This window comes from Pan paniscus, chromosome 4, assembly GCF_029289425.2.
Source record: "Pan paniscus chromosome 4, NHGRI_mPanPan1-v2.0_pri, whole genome shotgun sequence".
Lineage (NCBI taxonomy): Eukaryota > Metazoa > Chordata > Mammalia > Primates > Hominidae > Pan > Pan paniscus.
The window spans coordinates 116,621,110-116,638,143 of NC_073253.2; the positions used below are offsets into that span (position 1 = coordinate 116,621,110).

General features: G+C 33.7%; 1 long non-coding RNA gene across 2 annotated transcripts in view; it reads left to right on the plus strand.

Annotated features, from left to right (window-relative positions):
- LOC103782988 (uncharacterized) overlaps window positions 1–15,376 on the plus strand; it is a 29,587-nt gene extending 14,211 nt beyond the window's left edge. The window contains exons 6-7 of one of the 2 annotated variants that reach the window (XR_008625424.1): window positions 10,949–11,122; window positions 12,195–15,376. This is a non-coding gene — a long non-coding RNA (uncharacterized LOC103782988). Of the gene's footprint in view, window positions 1–1,172; window positions 3,051–10,948; window positions 11,123–12,194 lie in introns of those variants that run through there. The other variant, XR_008625425.1, reaches the window with a different exon arrangement.
- The last annotated feature ends 1,658 nt before the right edge of the window (window positions 15,377–17,034 follow it).

Sequence of the window (17,034 nt, forward strand, 5' to 3'; positions counted from 1 at the left end):
AAAATGTAGGGCTAGACAAGACAAGGAGTTATTAGCCTTGATGCTAAAGGCATGGTCCATAAATGGCAAAATTATAAATTAATTATACCTCACCAAAATAAAAATAACTTTTGCTCTGTGAAGAATCTGTGAAAAAAATGAAAATCAAGCTACATGCTGAGAAAAAATATTGGCAAAATATATATCTCACAAAAAAGTTTTTATATCTAGATTATATAAAGAACTATGTCTCAAAATAAATAACTCTTATAACATTAAGAAATAAACCAAGTAGAAAAATTGGGCAAAAGACATAAATAGACATTTTACTTAAGAATATATACAGATGGCAAACAAGAACATGAAATTATTTTAACACTATTAGCCACTGAAAAAATAAAAGCACAATGAATGAGATACCTATCACAATGGCAAAATTTTTTAAAAAACTGTGAAAACACCAAATGACAGCAAGAATGCGGAGAAACAGATTTGCTGATACATTGACGGTGGGAATGTAAAATAGTACAGCCACTCTGGAAAATAGATTGGCAATTTCTTGAAAAATATTAAGCATATATTTACATATCAGCCAGAAATTACATTTCTGCTCAATAATCCCAGAGAAATAAAAACTTATGTTTATACAAAAACATATGCATGAATGTTCAGAGCACCACTATTCATAATAACTCAACATTGAAAACATCTAAAATGTCCTTCAATGGTGAATTTTTAAACACTGTGCAACATCCATACCATGGAATACTACTTAGCAATACAAAGGAACATATTATAAATATATGAAATAACTAGGATGAAGCTCAAGGCAAATATACTTAGTGAAATAAGCAAATTTTAAAAGTTCCATACTATTTCATTACATTTATTTAACATTCTTGAAGTGACAAAACTGTGGCAATAGCAAATAAATTAGTAGTTCCAGGGGCTAAAGATAAGGGTGGGATGGTGGGAGAGAATGCTGTGCAGGTGGATGTAGCCATCAAAGGGATATCAAAGCAGGAAGATCCTTGTGAAGTTGGAACTGTTTTATATCTTAAATATGGTGACAGTTACATAAATAAAAAAATGTGATTATATTAGTCAGGGTTCTCTAGAGGGACAGAACTAATGGGGTGTGTGTGTGTGTGTGTGTGTGTATGAGTTTATTAAGGTTTTGTTTTGTTTTTTAGACGGAGTTTCACTTGTTAACCAAGCTGGAGAGCAATGGCACGACCTTGGCATACTGAAACCCGAGCTTCTAATTCTTGCTAATATGTTTGACAACAAGCACAGATTTATTAATGATCCATTATGGATCTAGAATGCTCCAGAATAGAAGCTGAATAGATGTAGGTTTTTTGTTTGTTTAAGATTAAATCTAAAAACACACAAATACAGAATTCTCTTCTCTGTTTACTCATTTTTCTATAAAGCAATTGAATGGTAATCTTTTTCAAAACTGTGAATATTTCTGTTTGGAATGATTATCTCTCTGACATATTAGTCTAATATTTTCAAGCTGAATTTCATTTTCTTGTTTCTTACTACATTTATGACCTCTGTAGGTAATTTATTTCTATGTTTATTATAGTCTTTTGTCCACCTACCAATATACTATAATTCATGTGTTCCACAAACATGTAGTTTGCCTTTCTTTTAGATTTTAATCTAATGTTAAAGAAGATTAAAACTCACACCAAATCCTATAGAATTTTCTCTTTGGAAATATTCACATCCCATTCAATGACATGTGTCATTACTCTTTAGGAATTTTGAGCCCTTTTTAATCTATGAAATTGTTCTTCTCAAATATCATAAGTCAATTCTGAAAATACTATTTTATGATGTCATATCAAATATTTCATACACAAGATTTTACATGAGATAATACTTATGATACCTGAAACATCTGATTAATTTTCTCTGGAAACAATCTATAGCTATATACGGTCATCTATATTTTAAGCTGCTCAGCAGTCATTTTGAAATATCAAGTAAGCAGAGATATAAGTAGTTCCTTACAAATTTAGTCAGTGTCATCGTATAGATGTATATACATACAATTACACATGTATATGTGTATATCATATATATGTACAATTGTATGTGTGCAGACACACACACATACGCTTTGATAACTTCTATTTAGTTTAATAATCCCATTTGAAATATAGTACCAAAAATATTCTGACTCATTTTTTCACTCAAATATATCCCCCATCAACAATATAGGCAATAGAACCCATTCCTGGCAGTTTTTCAGATCTATTAAAACAATATTGATATCCAGAATACAATATATTTGCTAATTTCTTTCAGTTTCCTTAAATTATGTAAAGCACTTTTTATAATGTGTTTTGTTAATAGCGTCTAGCATAGTACACAACTTTCCACAAAACATTTCTTGTTGATAGTGCTGTTTCCTCTTCTTTCCATTAATTAATGAATGAATAAACAAGTTTGTATATTAGCATTAGTTTTACAAGTTAAGTTGATTAATAATCTCATCTTTCTTATACATTTGTCAAATAGTCTATCACCTATTATTTTTCATGTACAGATTAAGATATAATAGTAAACAATATTTCAAAAACTCAATTTTCAGGACATAATTGTCTGCCTAACAAATATTTCTAAGGTGATATTGGCCCCCTATTGGATATAAGGTTTGCAAATCCATTCCCCAGTTTCACAGGTTTCATTTCACTTTGTTGATTCCTCCCTCTGCTGTGTAGGAATTTTTAGTTTGATATATAGTTCCCCTTGTTTATTTTTGCATTTGTTGCCTGTGTTTTTGAAGTTATATTCATAATCTCTTTACCAAGACCAGTGTCAGGGAGATTTTTCTTTATGTTTTCTGCTAGGAGTTTGACAGTTTCAGGTCTTACATTTAAATCTTTAATCCGTTTTGAGACAATTTTTGTATAATTAGCAGAGAGATAAGAGTCCAATTTTATTCTTCTGCATGTGGGTATCCAGTTTTAACAATGCCATTTGTTGAGGAGACTATCTTTTCCCCATTGTGTGTTCTTGTCAACTTTGTTGAAAATAAATAGCCCATAAATGCATACATTTATTTCTGAGCTCTCTATTCTGTACCATTGGTCTGTGTGTCTGTTTTTATGCCAGTATCATGCTCTTTTGATTACTATCAGTTTTTTTCTTAACAAATTGTTTTCATTGTTTAAACAGATTGATATTGTATTTTATAAGAACTCTGCACATAAAAACCAAACACCGCATGTTCTCATTCATAGGTTGGAATTGAACAATGATAACACATGGACACAGGAAGGGGAAAATCACACAGCGGGGCCTGTTGTGGGGTGGGGAGCGGGGGGAGGGATAGCATTAGGAGATATACCTAATGTTAAATGACAAGTTAATGGGTGCGGCACACCAACATGGCACATGTATACATATGTAACTAACCTGCACTTTGTGCACATGTAACCTAAAACTTAAAGTATAATAAAAATTGTTTAAAACAACATCAAAATAGTAAAAGGATTGAATACAACATATATGTATGTGGAAAAATTCTATATATGTTAAATAATGAATACCAGAAGAATTCTATAACTTGCAGGTCTCTGGTGAAAAATGAGAACAGTAATATATTCTATATTGAGTTTTTGTGAGCAATAAATTAGGCTGAAATTTAGAATATTGTACAGTGTCTATTTCACAGTAGGTACTAAAAATTATAACTATTTTTGGTATTCTTATGGCTTTCTGATAACTGTAGCTTTGTGGTATATTTTGAAGTCAGGTAGCATGATGCCTCTGGCTTTGTTCACTTTGCTTAAGATTGCTTTGGCTATTCAGAGTCTTTTGTGGTTCCATGTGAATTTTATAATTTTCTTTTTATTTCTGTGAAGAATCTCACTGGAACTTTAATAGGAGGTTCATTAAGTCTCTAGATTGCTTTGGGCAGCACAGACATTTAAACAACATTAATTTTTCCAATCCATTGAACATAGACTATCTCTTCATAAATTTGTGACTTCTTCAATATCTTTTATCAGTATTTTATAGTTTTCAGCTTTACAGTTTTCATCTTCTTGGTTAAATTTATTCCTAGTTTTATTTTAATTTTTATAGCTATTATAAATGGGATTGTTTTTTCAGCTAGCTTTTTGTTAGTATATAGAAATTATGGGTTTTGGATATTGGTTTTATGTTTGAAATTTACTGAATTTGTTTTAGTTCCAACAGTTTTTTGATGTAGCTTCAGGGCTTTTTATATATAAGATTATGTCTTCTGAAAGCAGAGACAATGTAACTTTTTCCTTTCTAATTTGGATGCCTTTTATTTTTCTCTTGCCTAACTGTTCTGGCTAGGACTTCCAGTATCATATGGAAAAGAAGTGATGAGAGAGTGGGCATCCTTGTCTTGTTGTGATTTAGAGGAAAATATTTCAGCTTTTCATTATTGAGTATATTAGCTGTGGGTTTCTCAAATATGGTCTATTGTATTGAGGTACATTTCTTCTATACCTAATTTGTTGAGAAAAATTATCATGAAAGTATGTTGAATTTCATCAAATGCTTTTTCTGCATCTATTGAGATGATCGTATGATTTTTGTCCTTCATTCTGCTAATACATCACATTTTTAGATTTGCATATGTTAAATTATTCTTGCATCCCAGAGATAAATTCCATTTGATCATGCGTTGTTTAATTTTCTATGCTAGTATTTTGCTGAGGATTTTTGCATCCATGTTTATCAAGTATATTGGCTTCTAATTTTCTTTTCGTGTGATGTCCTTGCCTGGCTTCAGTATCAGTGTAATACTGGCCTCATATAATGAGTTCAGTGGTGTTCCCTCTTCAATTTTTGGAAGAGTTTGAGAAGGACTGCTATTAATTATTATTTAAATGTTTGATGGAATTCACCAGTGAAGCCATGTAGTGTGGACTCTGTTGAGACATATTTGATTAATAATTCAATCACCTTGCTCGTTATTAGTACGTTCAAGTTTTATATTTATTCATGAATTAGCCTTAGTAGGTTGTATGTTTCTAGCAATTTGTCAGTTTTTTCTAGGTTATTCAATTTGTTGGTGTGTAATTGTTTATACTAGTCTCCTATGATCCATTGAGTTTCTGTGGTGTCAGTTGTAACGGCCCCTTTTTCTTCCTGATTTTTATGATTTGAGCCTTCGTTTTTTGGTATTCTTGTAAAAGATATGTCAATTTACTTTAGTTTTACAAAAAAAAGAAATGAGATCATTTATACTCTGTGGAAATGTAATTAGTATAGCCATTATGAGAAACATTATGGAGATTTCTCAAAAAAAATAAAAATAGAAGCAACATATAACCTACTAATTTCATTTCTAGGTATATATACTAAAGGAATTAAAATCAGTATCTCAAAGAGATGTCTGCACTCCTATGTTCGCTGCATAATTGTTTACATTAGTCAAGATATGGAAAACCTAAGCATCTGATGATAGATGAGTAAAGAAAATGTGTTACGTGTACACACAGAAATGTATTAGGACATACTTGCATTGCTATAAAGAAATACGTGAGAGTGGGTAATTTATAAGGAAACGAGGTTTAATTTGGCCACAGTTCTGCAGACTGTGCAAGCATGGCACTGGCACCTACTCAGCTTCAGGAAGCCTCATGGGGAAAGGCAAAAGGGGAGCAAGTGGGACAAAGAGAGAGAGAGAGGGAGGTGCCACACACATTTAAATGTCTTCATTCTCAATTGTGAGGACAGCACCAAGGGCATGATGCTAAACCATGCATGGGAAATCTACCCCCGTAATCCAGTCACCTCCCACCAGGCCCCACTTCCAATGCTGAGGATTACATTTCAACATGAGATTTGGACAAATATACAAACTATATCACATATTGAAAGATTATTCAGCTTTAAAATAGGATGAAATCTAGCCATTTTCAATAATGTATATGAATCTAGAAAACATTATGCTTAGTGGAATGAGCCAGGCATAGAACCACAAATACTGCATGATCTCACTTACATGTAGAATCAAAAGAAATCTAACTTGTAACAGAGAACAGAAAGATGATGGCTTGAAGTTGTGGGGAACAGGGAGTAATGAAAATTAGGGGGATTGGTCAGGCATGGTGGCTCACGCTTACAATCCCAGCACTTTGGGAGGCTGAGGTGGGCGGATCACTTGAGGCCTGGAGTTCGAGACCAGCCTGGCCAACATGGTGAAACCCTGTCTCTACTAAAAATACAAAAAATTAGCCAGGTATGGTGGCAGGTGCCTGTAATCCCAGCTACTTGGGAGGCTGAGGCAGGAGAATCACTTGAACCCAGGAGGCAGAGGTTGCAGTGAGCCGAGATCACGCCATTGCACTCCAGCCTGGGCAACAAGAGCAAAACTCCATCGAAAGAAAGGAAAGAAAGGAAGGCAGAAAGAAAATTAAGGGGGTTTGGTCAAGGGGTATAAACATTCAGTTATAAAATGAATAAGTTCTGGAAATCAAATGTATAACATGGTAACTATAGTTAATAATCATATATACTTGAAATTTGCTAAGTGTTTTCACTACACACATAAAAAAACAGTAACTATATGAGTTGATGGATATGTCAATTTGATTGTGGTAATCACATCATAATGTGTATGTACATATATATCAAAACCATGTTGTACACCTTAAATATATTCAATTATTTTTTTAAAAATTATACTTCATTAAAGCTGGAGGAAAATTTTATACTGGAAGGCTTAAGTTGTACCAATATGTACCATTTCAATTATAAAGTATACATTAACATACAGCTCCACTGCTGCTTTGAAAAACTTAATCTGTAATATACTAATCAATTCATGAATACTTTAATTTATATTCTTTAAAAATAAGTGCTCCACTTAAATAATACACAAATATATGTTGCCAAAAAACACATAATCCATCTAAAGAAATATAAATTGTAATAGACTAGTTCTGTGGAAAAAAATTAACTCATAGAAAATAGATCTTGGCCGGGCGCGGTGGCTCACGCCTGTAATCCGAGCACTTTGGAGGTTGAGGTGGGTGGATCACGAGATCAGGAGATCAAGACCATCCTGGCCAATGCGGTGAAACCCTGTCTCTAACTAAAAATACAAAAAAAATTTGCCGGGTGTGGTGGCGGACGGCTGTAGTCCCAGCTACTCGGGAGGCTGAGGCAGGAGAATGGCGTGAACCCGGGAGGTGGAGCCTACAGTGAGCTGAGATCGCGCTACTGCACTCCAGCCTGGGAGACAGAGCAAGGCTCCGTCTCAAAAAGAAAGAAAGAAAGAAAATAGATCTTAAAACATAATATTTGTAAGGTGAGAGTAAATGGAAATCTTATAAACGTATACTGTAATTTTAGTTATGCTAGTTTTTTTTCACAGGACATTTTAGTCATTTTGGTCATGTGCAATAAGCCTAGGTCATATATTCTCTATGAAAATATTGTTGCAATTAGCAAAACTGTAAAATATAAACAACTGGGTATTTCCATTTACATAAAAATAATTTCCATTGTATTGCTTTAATATTCATATTCTTAAAAAATATTAAACTATATGTAGTTTTTTATTTTTTTCTCCAGAATGAGAATATGGCTCTTTATGCCTTTTTCTCCTGTGTACTTCTTACTAATCATTTTCCATGTGCACATGTACCCTAGAACTTAAAGTATAATAAAAAAAAAAGCCATACAAAAAGGAAAAATAAAATAAAAAAATTAAACTGTAAAAAGAAAATGCATTGAAATTAAAAACCAAATTAGCAATAATAAAAATTTTCAATAAAAAGTTTACAAAATAATTTTTAAAAAGAAAGGAAAAAGCTAAATATCACCATATTGGAATATATTAATAGTTTTTATCTTTTTTCTAGTTATAACCAAAACTTCTGTCTTCTTTGTATCATATTCTCTACTTTCAAATATTTTGTTAAGTAATACCTAATCTGTAAATATATATTAAATATTTGCTATCAATTACCATATACCAGGCACTGTGGTAGGGATGCCTTCATGTCTTCAAGTCTTAACAATATAATATCTTTATAAGCTGGAGCCATCAATTTTTAACTGGAAGTACATTCCACACTTATAAGTAAGTACAAATACAAATTCGGGAGAAGCAATCTAATACTTTGATCTTTGTTTCCATTATACTCATACTCTTTGCCTCATTTGGTGACATTGATACTTGTTTCTTCTTTGCCTCCCCCATACCCCATTTCCTCATGACTTGACTCCCCTTATTCATACTAGAATATCTGCTTCTAATTAACCTTTTATCTCTCCTCTCAGCTCTGGATTTGCCATATATCTAGAGCCACAGAAGAGAAATTTCTCCATCTCGAATCACATGGGATCTTACTAGATGGACAAGCATCCCTGGTTGTCAATATGGGGGAAAGATTAATTTCAGCCTGAGCACCAAACAGCCTAGCTCGGAAACATCTCTAATATATTTCTTTCTGCTTCAATCAATGTCACCTTCATTATCATTTCCCCCATCATCATCAATCATCAATACCATTAAACATTTGTCATGTAACTCCAAATATTCAGGACAAATAAACAAAAATAAATAAATAAAAATAAAATAAAATCAATTTTTTTCAGGGATCACAAGGTTTCTCATTTTTATTTGGCTGACTATAGTATTTTTTTGAGGTAGGTATAAATACGATATCTTATTACTTAAAATTTAATTATCTCCCTGATGAATATTCAAGCTCCTAACAACTTCTACTATGTCACACTTACGCCTACATAACTTCTGCTTTCTTGTGCCATTGTAAGTTTTACAGGAGAATGAGTGAATTTCAAATCACTCAATTTTACCACTTCTTAGCAATTCTTGGAAAATAATTTGAGGATTGAAATTTCTGCTAAAGTCAAGGATTGGTACAACTTTGAAGTATTCTTTAACACTTAAACACTTCCCATTAAAGTAAAAATTATTTCAAAGAAAAATATAGATTTATTTTTGACCCCAAGGTCAACTTATTTATTAGGTACAGTGCTTAGGATGCTCATTACTTTTAGGGGCACAGAAAAATGTTTTAATTTCCTTTAAAATGAGAAGAAAATAATAAACTTTTAAGTCAAAAAATGTGTTAATATATAATATTAATAATTTGTTCGTTATACTCAGGTAGCTGTGAAACATAAATCTAAATATTTGTGTGTGTGTTGTATGTGTCGATGTGTGTTTTAATAGAGAACGAGGCCAAAGAAGACAAAAATAGCTAGGACCCACAGAAGTCAGAATGGGGCCATGATTGATTCTACTTAAAATATATGGAGATCTATGAAATTGTTGGTGAATCTAATCGCTGAAAATACGCAGAATATTTTTTCTACAAGACATTCATATTTACCATTATATTTTCTCTATAGTTGATGAGTAAAAACCATTTTCAATCTTAAGAAAGGTATAGAAACAGTAAATTTGCCTGTGAATCTACGACAAATTTAAAAAATGTACTTCCATGGAAAAACATTTTATAAAACTTCTAATTCTCACTATTTTCTTATATTAAAGAAAGAATTGGTGTGAGGGAAATACAGTTGAATTGTCAAGCTGATTTTGTGTCCAGGAGAACCTCAAGTAAACCCTAATATATACAAGCTTACTATAATACAGGTTTATCTATAAACAGTTAATGGAGGAAAAGGAAGACTTGACCAAAAGTACTGAATAACTTAGTTTGTCCTGTGTGCAGCTGTGGCAGTCTTCCAAATGTTTATAAAATCTTATTCTCAATGATCTCTTCTGTATTTTGGAGATAATTATGTACAGACATGTTTCAAAACTAGCTCAGAAGTCACTAGTGAATACTATTGTTAGTCCTTAGGGTTAATAAAAGAAATATTAGAAAGAAAAGTGCTGGCCGGGCATGGTGGCTCATGCCTGCAATCCCAGCAGTTTGGGAGGCCAAAGTGGGAGAGTCACCTGAGGTCTGAAGTTCGAGAAGAGCCTGGCCAACATGGCGAAACCCACTCTCTACTAAAAATACAAAAATTAGCCAGGCATTGTGGCAGGTGTCCATAATCCCAGCTACTAGGGAGGCTGAGGCAGGGAGAATCGCTTGAACCCGGGAGGCAGAGGTTGCAGTGAGCCGAGATTGCGCTATTGCACTCCAGCTTGGGCGACACAATGAGACTCCGTCTCAGAAAAAAAAAAAAAAAAAAAAAAAAAAAAAAAAAAAAAAGTGCTACATTATATTATTAAAGATCACAATCTTTCTTGCATGGTCATAATTTTTTTAATCTTAATTAATAACTTGGCCTTCTGTTTCTATCCTTAATACTTTATCCTACCTTCAGATTTAAGAATAGTGATATTACAAAATACAATTAAACAGTCTAATTGAAATACATGCAATTTAATCATACTGAACTTGGTGTAGAAGCATTCAAAACATGCTGCATTTTAATTTTCTTAAACTAGGAAGCAAAAATATACTAGGCTTTAAACTGTGGATTTTTAATGTTGTACATTTATTCAGGGACCATCAGAAAGAAGCACAGGTTGTTTTGAAATGTGGTTCAAACTTTGTGACTTAGGGGTGGGGGCATTCCAGACAAAATTAATATCCATTAGTACGATCCTATAAACTCTTATTTAAAATCTTCTTTTAACATGTATTCAATATTAAAAGAAATACAGTGGAGCATGGGAGAAAGGCAATAGTGTAATTACTCTGGCTAGCTAACCCACAGTGTATGTTTCTTGTGGGTAGAGGTACAGATTGAATTGCATACGGTGATTTCTGAAACTGATGAAATTAACTAGATAATTGGGGGTGGTTTGTTATCAACAATAGATAACTGGGACTGGAAAAAACATACTTTTCTTATTCTAGACTTTAATAACAATACCTTGAAAATGCCAATACTAAATTCTATATTTGGAATAGGTTTTGATATTGGCCATTAGCTCATTAATGTAAAGCCTTTTTCTTGCCTTTTCCAGCTTCTGGGAGCCTTCTGCATTCCTTGGCTTGGGTCCCTTTCCTCCATCTTCAAAACCAGTCTAACAGCATTTTCATATCTCTATGATAATAATTTCCTCTTTTTTGAGGCATAAACATATTTTCATTGAAAATCGTGAAGAATTGAGAAGGAAAGGAGCCTGAAATTTTAAATGGTGAGAGTTGTATGTTTTATTATCATTATTATTATACTTTAAGTTCTGGGATAGATGTGCAGAACATGCAGGTTACATAGGTGTATAAGTGCCATGGTGGTTTGCTGAACCCATCAACCCATCATCTACATTAGATATTTCTCCTAATGCTATCCCTCCCCTTGCCCCCCACTGCCTGACAGGTCCCCATGTATGATGTTCCCCTCCCTGTGTCCATGTGTTCTCATTGTTCAACTCCTCTTTCTGTTAAAAGAACTCCTGTGGTTACATTAGGTTCACCTGGATAATACATGATATTCTTCTCATCTCAAGGTTCTTAATTTAATGACATCACATTTAGCCATTTCCCATAACACATTCACAGGTTTGAGGAATCTGGACATGGAATCTTTGTTGCAAGGGGCAATTATTCTGCCTCCCATACCATCCAATTTCCAAATGATGCTAAAAATAACCTTGCCTTTGATTTTCATAGTGATAGTCTCCAGGTGTCCATTTGGCTCTACCTTAGTAGAAGACTTGCACAGAAGATAGCCTTAAGCAGATTGAGGTCAAATCACAGCATGGACAGGCTTGTGCAAGAAGTATAGGGTAATGAAGATTTTCCTGTCAGATCTCAAAGCTACAGCTTTGAACGATGATAAGTTTCAAAGTGGGATCACTTGAAAAAGGCAGCAGGAGAGGCTAAGGCTTGGTTTAGGAAACAAAGTTCTGAGGCAAATAGATAATTTAAAGGATAGCCAGGCAGCTTTATCCTGAACAACTCAGCTCTTTTACAGAGAGCCCTGCTGCATAAAGTTGAAGTTACATCTTACCTACATATTGTACTGCCACACTTTTTTCAAGTAAATTAAGACTTTATTATCTATGAAAAGCATATAACCAAGAAGGCTGGCTTATCAAAGTAAAGGACCCTTCATCTACTTTATCTTCTCGGAATCCCAGGTTTTTTGAAAGATGTCCCTGCCTCCAGGGAAATCTGGTACAGTAGGTCATCAAATAATGTCATTTTTTTCAAAGTCTTTCCTTGTAACATTGATGAGAAATAAAAAAAAAATTGATTCCCTGGCAGAACCACCATCTGTGCAGTTTGCAGCTTCTCCACGTCTGTATGGATTTTCTCCAGGCACTCCAGTTTCCTCCTCTATCTCAAAGACGTGCAAGCCAGGCATACTCTAACGTCTAAATTGTCTCAACTGGAGTGAGTATGGGTATGGGTCTGAGTGCACCCTGTGATGGAATGGAGTCTTTTCAAAAGTTTGTTCCCACCTTGTGCCCTGAGCTGCTGGGATAGACTCCTGCCAACACAAACCTGAACTGGAATGAGCAGGTTGAAAAATAAATGAAATAATACAAATGATTGCCAAATAAAAATTCATTACGTAGACAATAATCATGCAAATGCACAATAGACAATACAGTAAGAGAGCATCAGTGAGCCTGCCATATTTGAGTTTTGAAATGTATGGTGATAGGAAGTGCTTCTTACAATATTTTCTTTTAATAAACATTTACTCCTTAATTTAACCCACCACATTGTCATTGCCATCACTCTTTGATTCAGTAAAAATTGAGTAAATAATTATATTTTTGTTTCTATTAATCTTTCTTAAATGTATATACAGCTCACATTTATTTCAATATGTAATATTAGAAGTTTTTTGGGTCTTTGTTTAGAAGTTTGGTGATGTTTTGTGACCAGAAATATGCTGTAAAAACTTAACTGTTGTTCAAATCAATTAGCCTATTGTAAAACAGAGTTTGTTATATGTCATTTAAGTTATAGTTTCCAAGAACTTATAGATGACATTGAGTGAGTACATCTGTATTTAGCTAACACGTGGGGAGCCAGTGATTTCTCTGTGGACACTAACATTAGCCAGCAACTTTGGCATGTTAGTCAATGGCAAAAAGATAAAAACAAATGGCTGGGGGAAAAATTTATCAACATTTTGAGAAATGAACTCAAAAGGCAGATTCCTCACTAGCAGCAAGATATCCATTGTGTACCCACTTTTACCTGTATAGACAGGAATTTGTTATAATTTGTTGTATTTATAATTATTTTTATTTTTAAACGTAGTTAACTAATTCCACCTTAGTTTTTTTAGGTGAGATTCTACAGGTCATCAGGTTCTTTCTTGCTGGCTAAGCCCTAACCTCTGGAATTCATAATCGGAGGACCTCATAAGGATTATGGAAACAGAATTTCATGGTAAAATAAGTGGAAGTGGTAAACTCTCAAGGAAACATTAACCTTTAACAGTGCTTGCTTCTAAATTTCCAAACATAAGGTTATAATTCTGAGAGGAATAGAAGGAAGAAAAACTTTTGTCCCTAAATTTTCCACTTTTCTCCTCGTTCTCTTGTCCACATCATATGGTTAGACATGACCACTTTGAAATGAAGGTGATGTTGTCTTTCTTGGATTCCATTTCCCACATGTTGAACTCATTTGGTGCAACTAAATGCTGCATGCAGAGACTTAATGAATACTTTGGATGATTATGATGACAAGGCACTAACATGGCAGACTGAATTTTCCCTCATGGGAGAAGAATCAGATACTGTATAATGGATTGAAATGCTTAAGTTCATGGCCAGCTTCAAAAGTAAGCTGAAGGAAGGACTACTTTTCAAATGAAGAAGCTAATTATTTGTGCTTGATTAGATGATGTGGGAAATAGTGTTTCTGTTTTCACTTTTAAATATCAACAAGCAAGTCAACTGATTATAGGTTACGAGTTGCTCTTTAGAAATTTGGACAAAATGATATTCCTTGTCATCGCCAATAGCTCTTGTTTGCACAAGGTTCATTTATCATCTCTTCTTGTTTTCAGGTTTGAGCATGAGTCATTGTGGTAAGGTTCTTGTATGTGGCTGATCATATTGAATGCTAATTCAGAACATGTTGTAGAATAGACATACCAAACTTCAATAATGATTAATTTTATTTAGTCTATTGCTTGAATTACTTGTAAAATATGGTTTATTGTTCTTTAAAGGATCAAATATTCTATCGAAATCCAAACCACATTAATCATCTGTTTCTAAATACTATATATCCATGCTTTGTGTAAATACAACTTGATATCTAAAGCTATTAAACTAAATTTTAAAATTCCTATTTTATATCAGATATAAATCAGCAGTGCAAACTCAAAAATGCATTCACATAAGCCATTTCTTTAGATGAAACTCATTTTATTGAATATCACTCTTTTATGTCTATTGAAACCCTTTTTTGTTGTTGGCATTTAAAAATATACTTTCATTCTGAGAACACGTCTTAGTTCTAGACACTTGAGGTCAGATAATATGATAGCACAAGAGCTTTAAAAAATTTTTGCAAACTAGTTAATCTCTGAGTAGCTTGTCCTGTTTTTTTCCTCAATTATGATTAAATATTTATGGCCTCTATCATTCACTTGCTCCTGAACAGATTTTTCCTTATTGATATAAAATGTCCTCATATTTTGCCTATATGTGCTCCATATGTCAGCTACATATTGAATCACAAATACTCATTAGCTTTCTTTGTGTATTACTCAGAACAAGAAGATGAAACATATGACTAGGGCAAAACTCATGAACACTCCAGTAATTATCATAAAAGGCACATCCTTCACGAGTAGCTGATTATTGTATACAAATTTCTACTTGCAAAATAGAAATTCACTATGCTTTGTTATTTTATTTTTAGAATTAATCCTTCTTAAATGTATTAGAGTGAAACATTAATAGAATTATGTCAGAGGATAATTTTGCATAAGATATTGAGGCATTATACCAGTACAGAAAGGTTAGAAAGTATATTGACTACTTTTAGACTTTTGTCTTATGTATATTATAATTTACTATGTCAGACATAGCAAATTTTTTTCTGAAGGAACTCTTGGAATGGAAATGATCTTAAAAGACCTGAAAAAACAATTCTTCTTTGCTGGGTTTAGGTCAAAAGTCAGCATCTGGGAGCACCATGAAATTCAAACCAAGGAAGGGAATTTTCCCAGTAATGGTCCCAGCAAAATGGGTGGTCTTATGCCAGAATAGTGTGTTTAGAATGACTATGTGTACTCTTTAAAAGTTAGGATAATAAAGAAGTGGGTCAACCAGTGCACTCATTATTTACAACTGGAATGATAATGTAGCAGCAAAAGCTCCTATGAGAATGTATTGAAAGACTATTATACTTCAACCCCTGTACATATCTCCTTCCATATGATTTCTTATTGTCACAATTCTATTACATTGTAGAAATAAAATCTGAGCAATATTTTGAACCTCATTGATAATGTATAGAAGGGATGAACTCTTTCTACCCGATAATATTTTTTAAACTTTACCACTTGGTGATTAGAATAACATCAACAACAAATAAATAATATAGAATAAAACTCAAGCAAACACTGAGTAGAATAAAGAAGCTTTATTAGATATAGGGATAGATTATGGCAAAAGAATAGTTGCTTCCAGATAAAGTTGAGGCTTTCTGAAGCATTTTTAAAAATCTGGTCAATTTGGCTGCTGTTCCAAGTCCCAATCACACCACACTGTAAGAAGACAACATATTCAAGCCTCGAAGAACATTCCATGCTCATGGGTAGGAAGAATCAATATTGTGAAAATGGCCATACTGCCCAAGGTAATTTATAGGTTCAATGCCATCCCCATCAAGTTACCAATCACTTTCTTCACAGAATTGGAAAAAACTACTTTAAAGTTCATATGGAACCAAGAAAGAGCCCACATTGCCAAGTCAATCCTAAGCCAAAAGAACAAAGCTGGAGGCATCACGCTACCTGACTTCAAGCTATACAAGGCTACAGTAACCAAAACAGCATGGTACTGGTACCAAAACAGAGATATAGACCAATGGAACAGAACAGAGCCCTCAGAAATAATGCCACGTATCTACAGCCATCTGATCTTTGACAAACCTGACAAAAACAAGAAATGGGGAAAGGATTCCCTATTTAATAAATGGTGCTGGGAAAACTGGCTAGCCATATGTAGAAAGCTGAAACTGGATCCCTTCCTTACACCTTATACAAAAATTAATTCAAGATGGATTAAAGACTTAAATGTTAGACCTGAAACCATAAAAACCCTAGAAGAAAACCTAGGCAATACCATTCAGGACATAGGCATGGGCAAGGACTTCATGTTTAAAACACCAAAAGCAATGGCAACAAAAGACAAAATTGACAAATGGGATCTAATTAAACTAAAGAGCTTTTGCACAGCAAAAGAAACTACCATCAGAGTGAAGAGGCAACCTACAGAATGGGAGAAAATTTTCGCAACCTACTCATCTGACAAAGGGCTAATATCCAGAATCTACAATGAACTCAAACAAATTTACAAGAAAAAAACAAACAACCCCATCAAAAAGTGGGTGAAGGATATGAACAGACACTTCTCAAAAGAAGACATTTATGCAGCCAAAAGACACATGAAAAAATGCTCATCATCACTGGCCATCAGAGAAATGCAAATCAAAACCACAATGAGATACCATCTCACACCAGTTAGAATGGAGATCATTAAAAAGTCAGGAAACAACAGGTGCTGGAGAGGATGTGGAGAAATAGGAACACTTTTACACTGTTGGTGGGAATGTAAACTAGTTCAACCATTGTAGAAGTCAGTGTGGCGATTCCTCAGGGATCTAGAACTAGAAATACCATTTGACCCAGCCATCCCATTACTGGGTATATACCCAAAGGGCTATAAATCATGCTGCTATAAAGACACGTGCACACATATGTTTATTGTGGCATTATTCACAATAGCAAAGACTTGGAACCAACCCAAATGTCCAACAAGGATAGACTGGATTAAGAAAATGTGGCACATACACACCATGGAATACTATGCAGCCATAAAAAATGGTAAGTTCATGTCCTTTG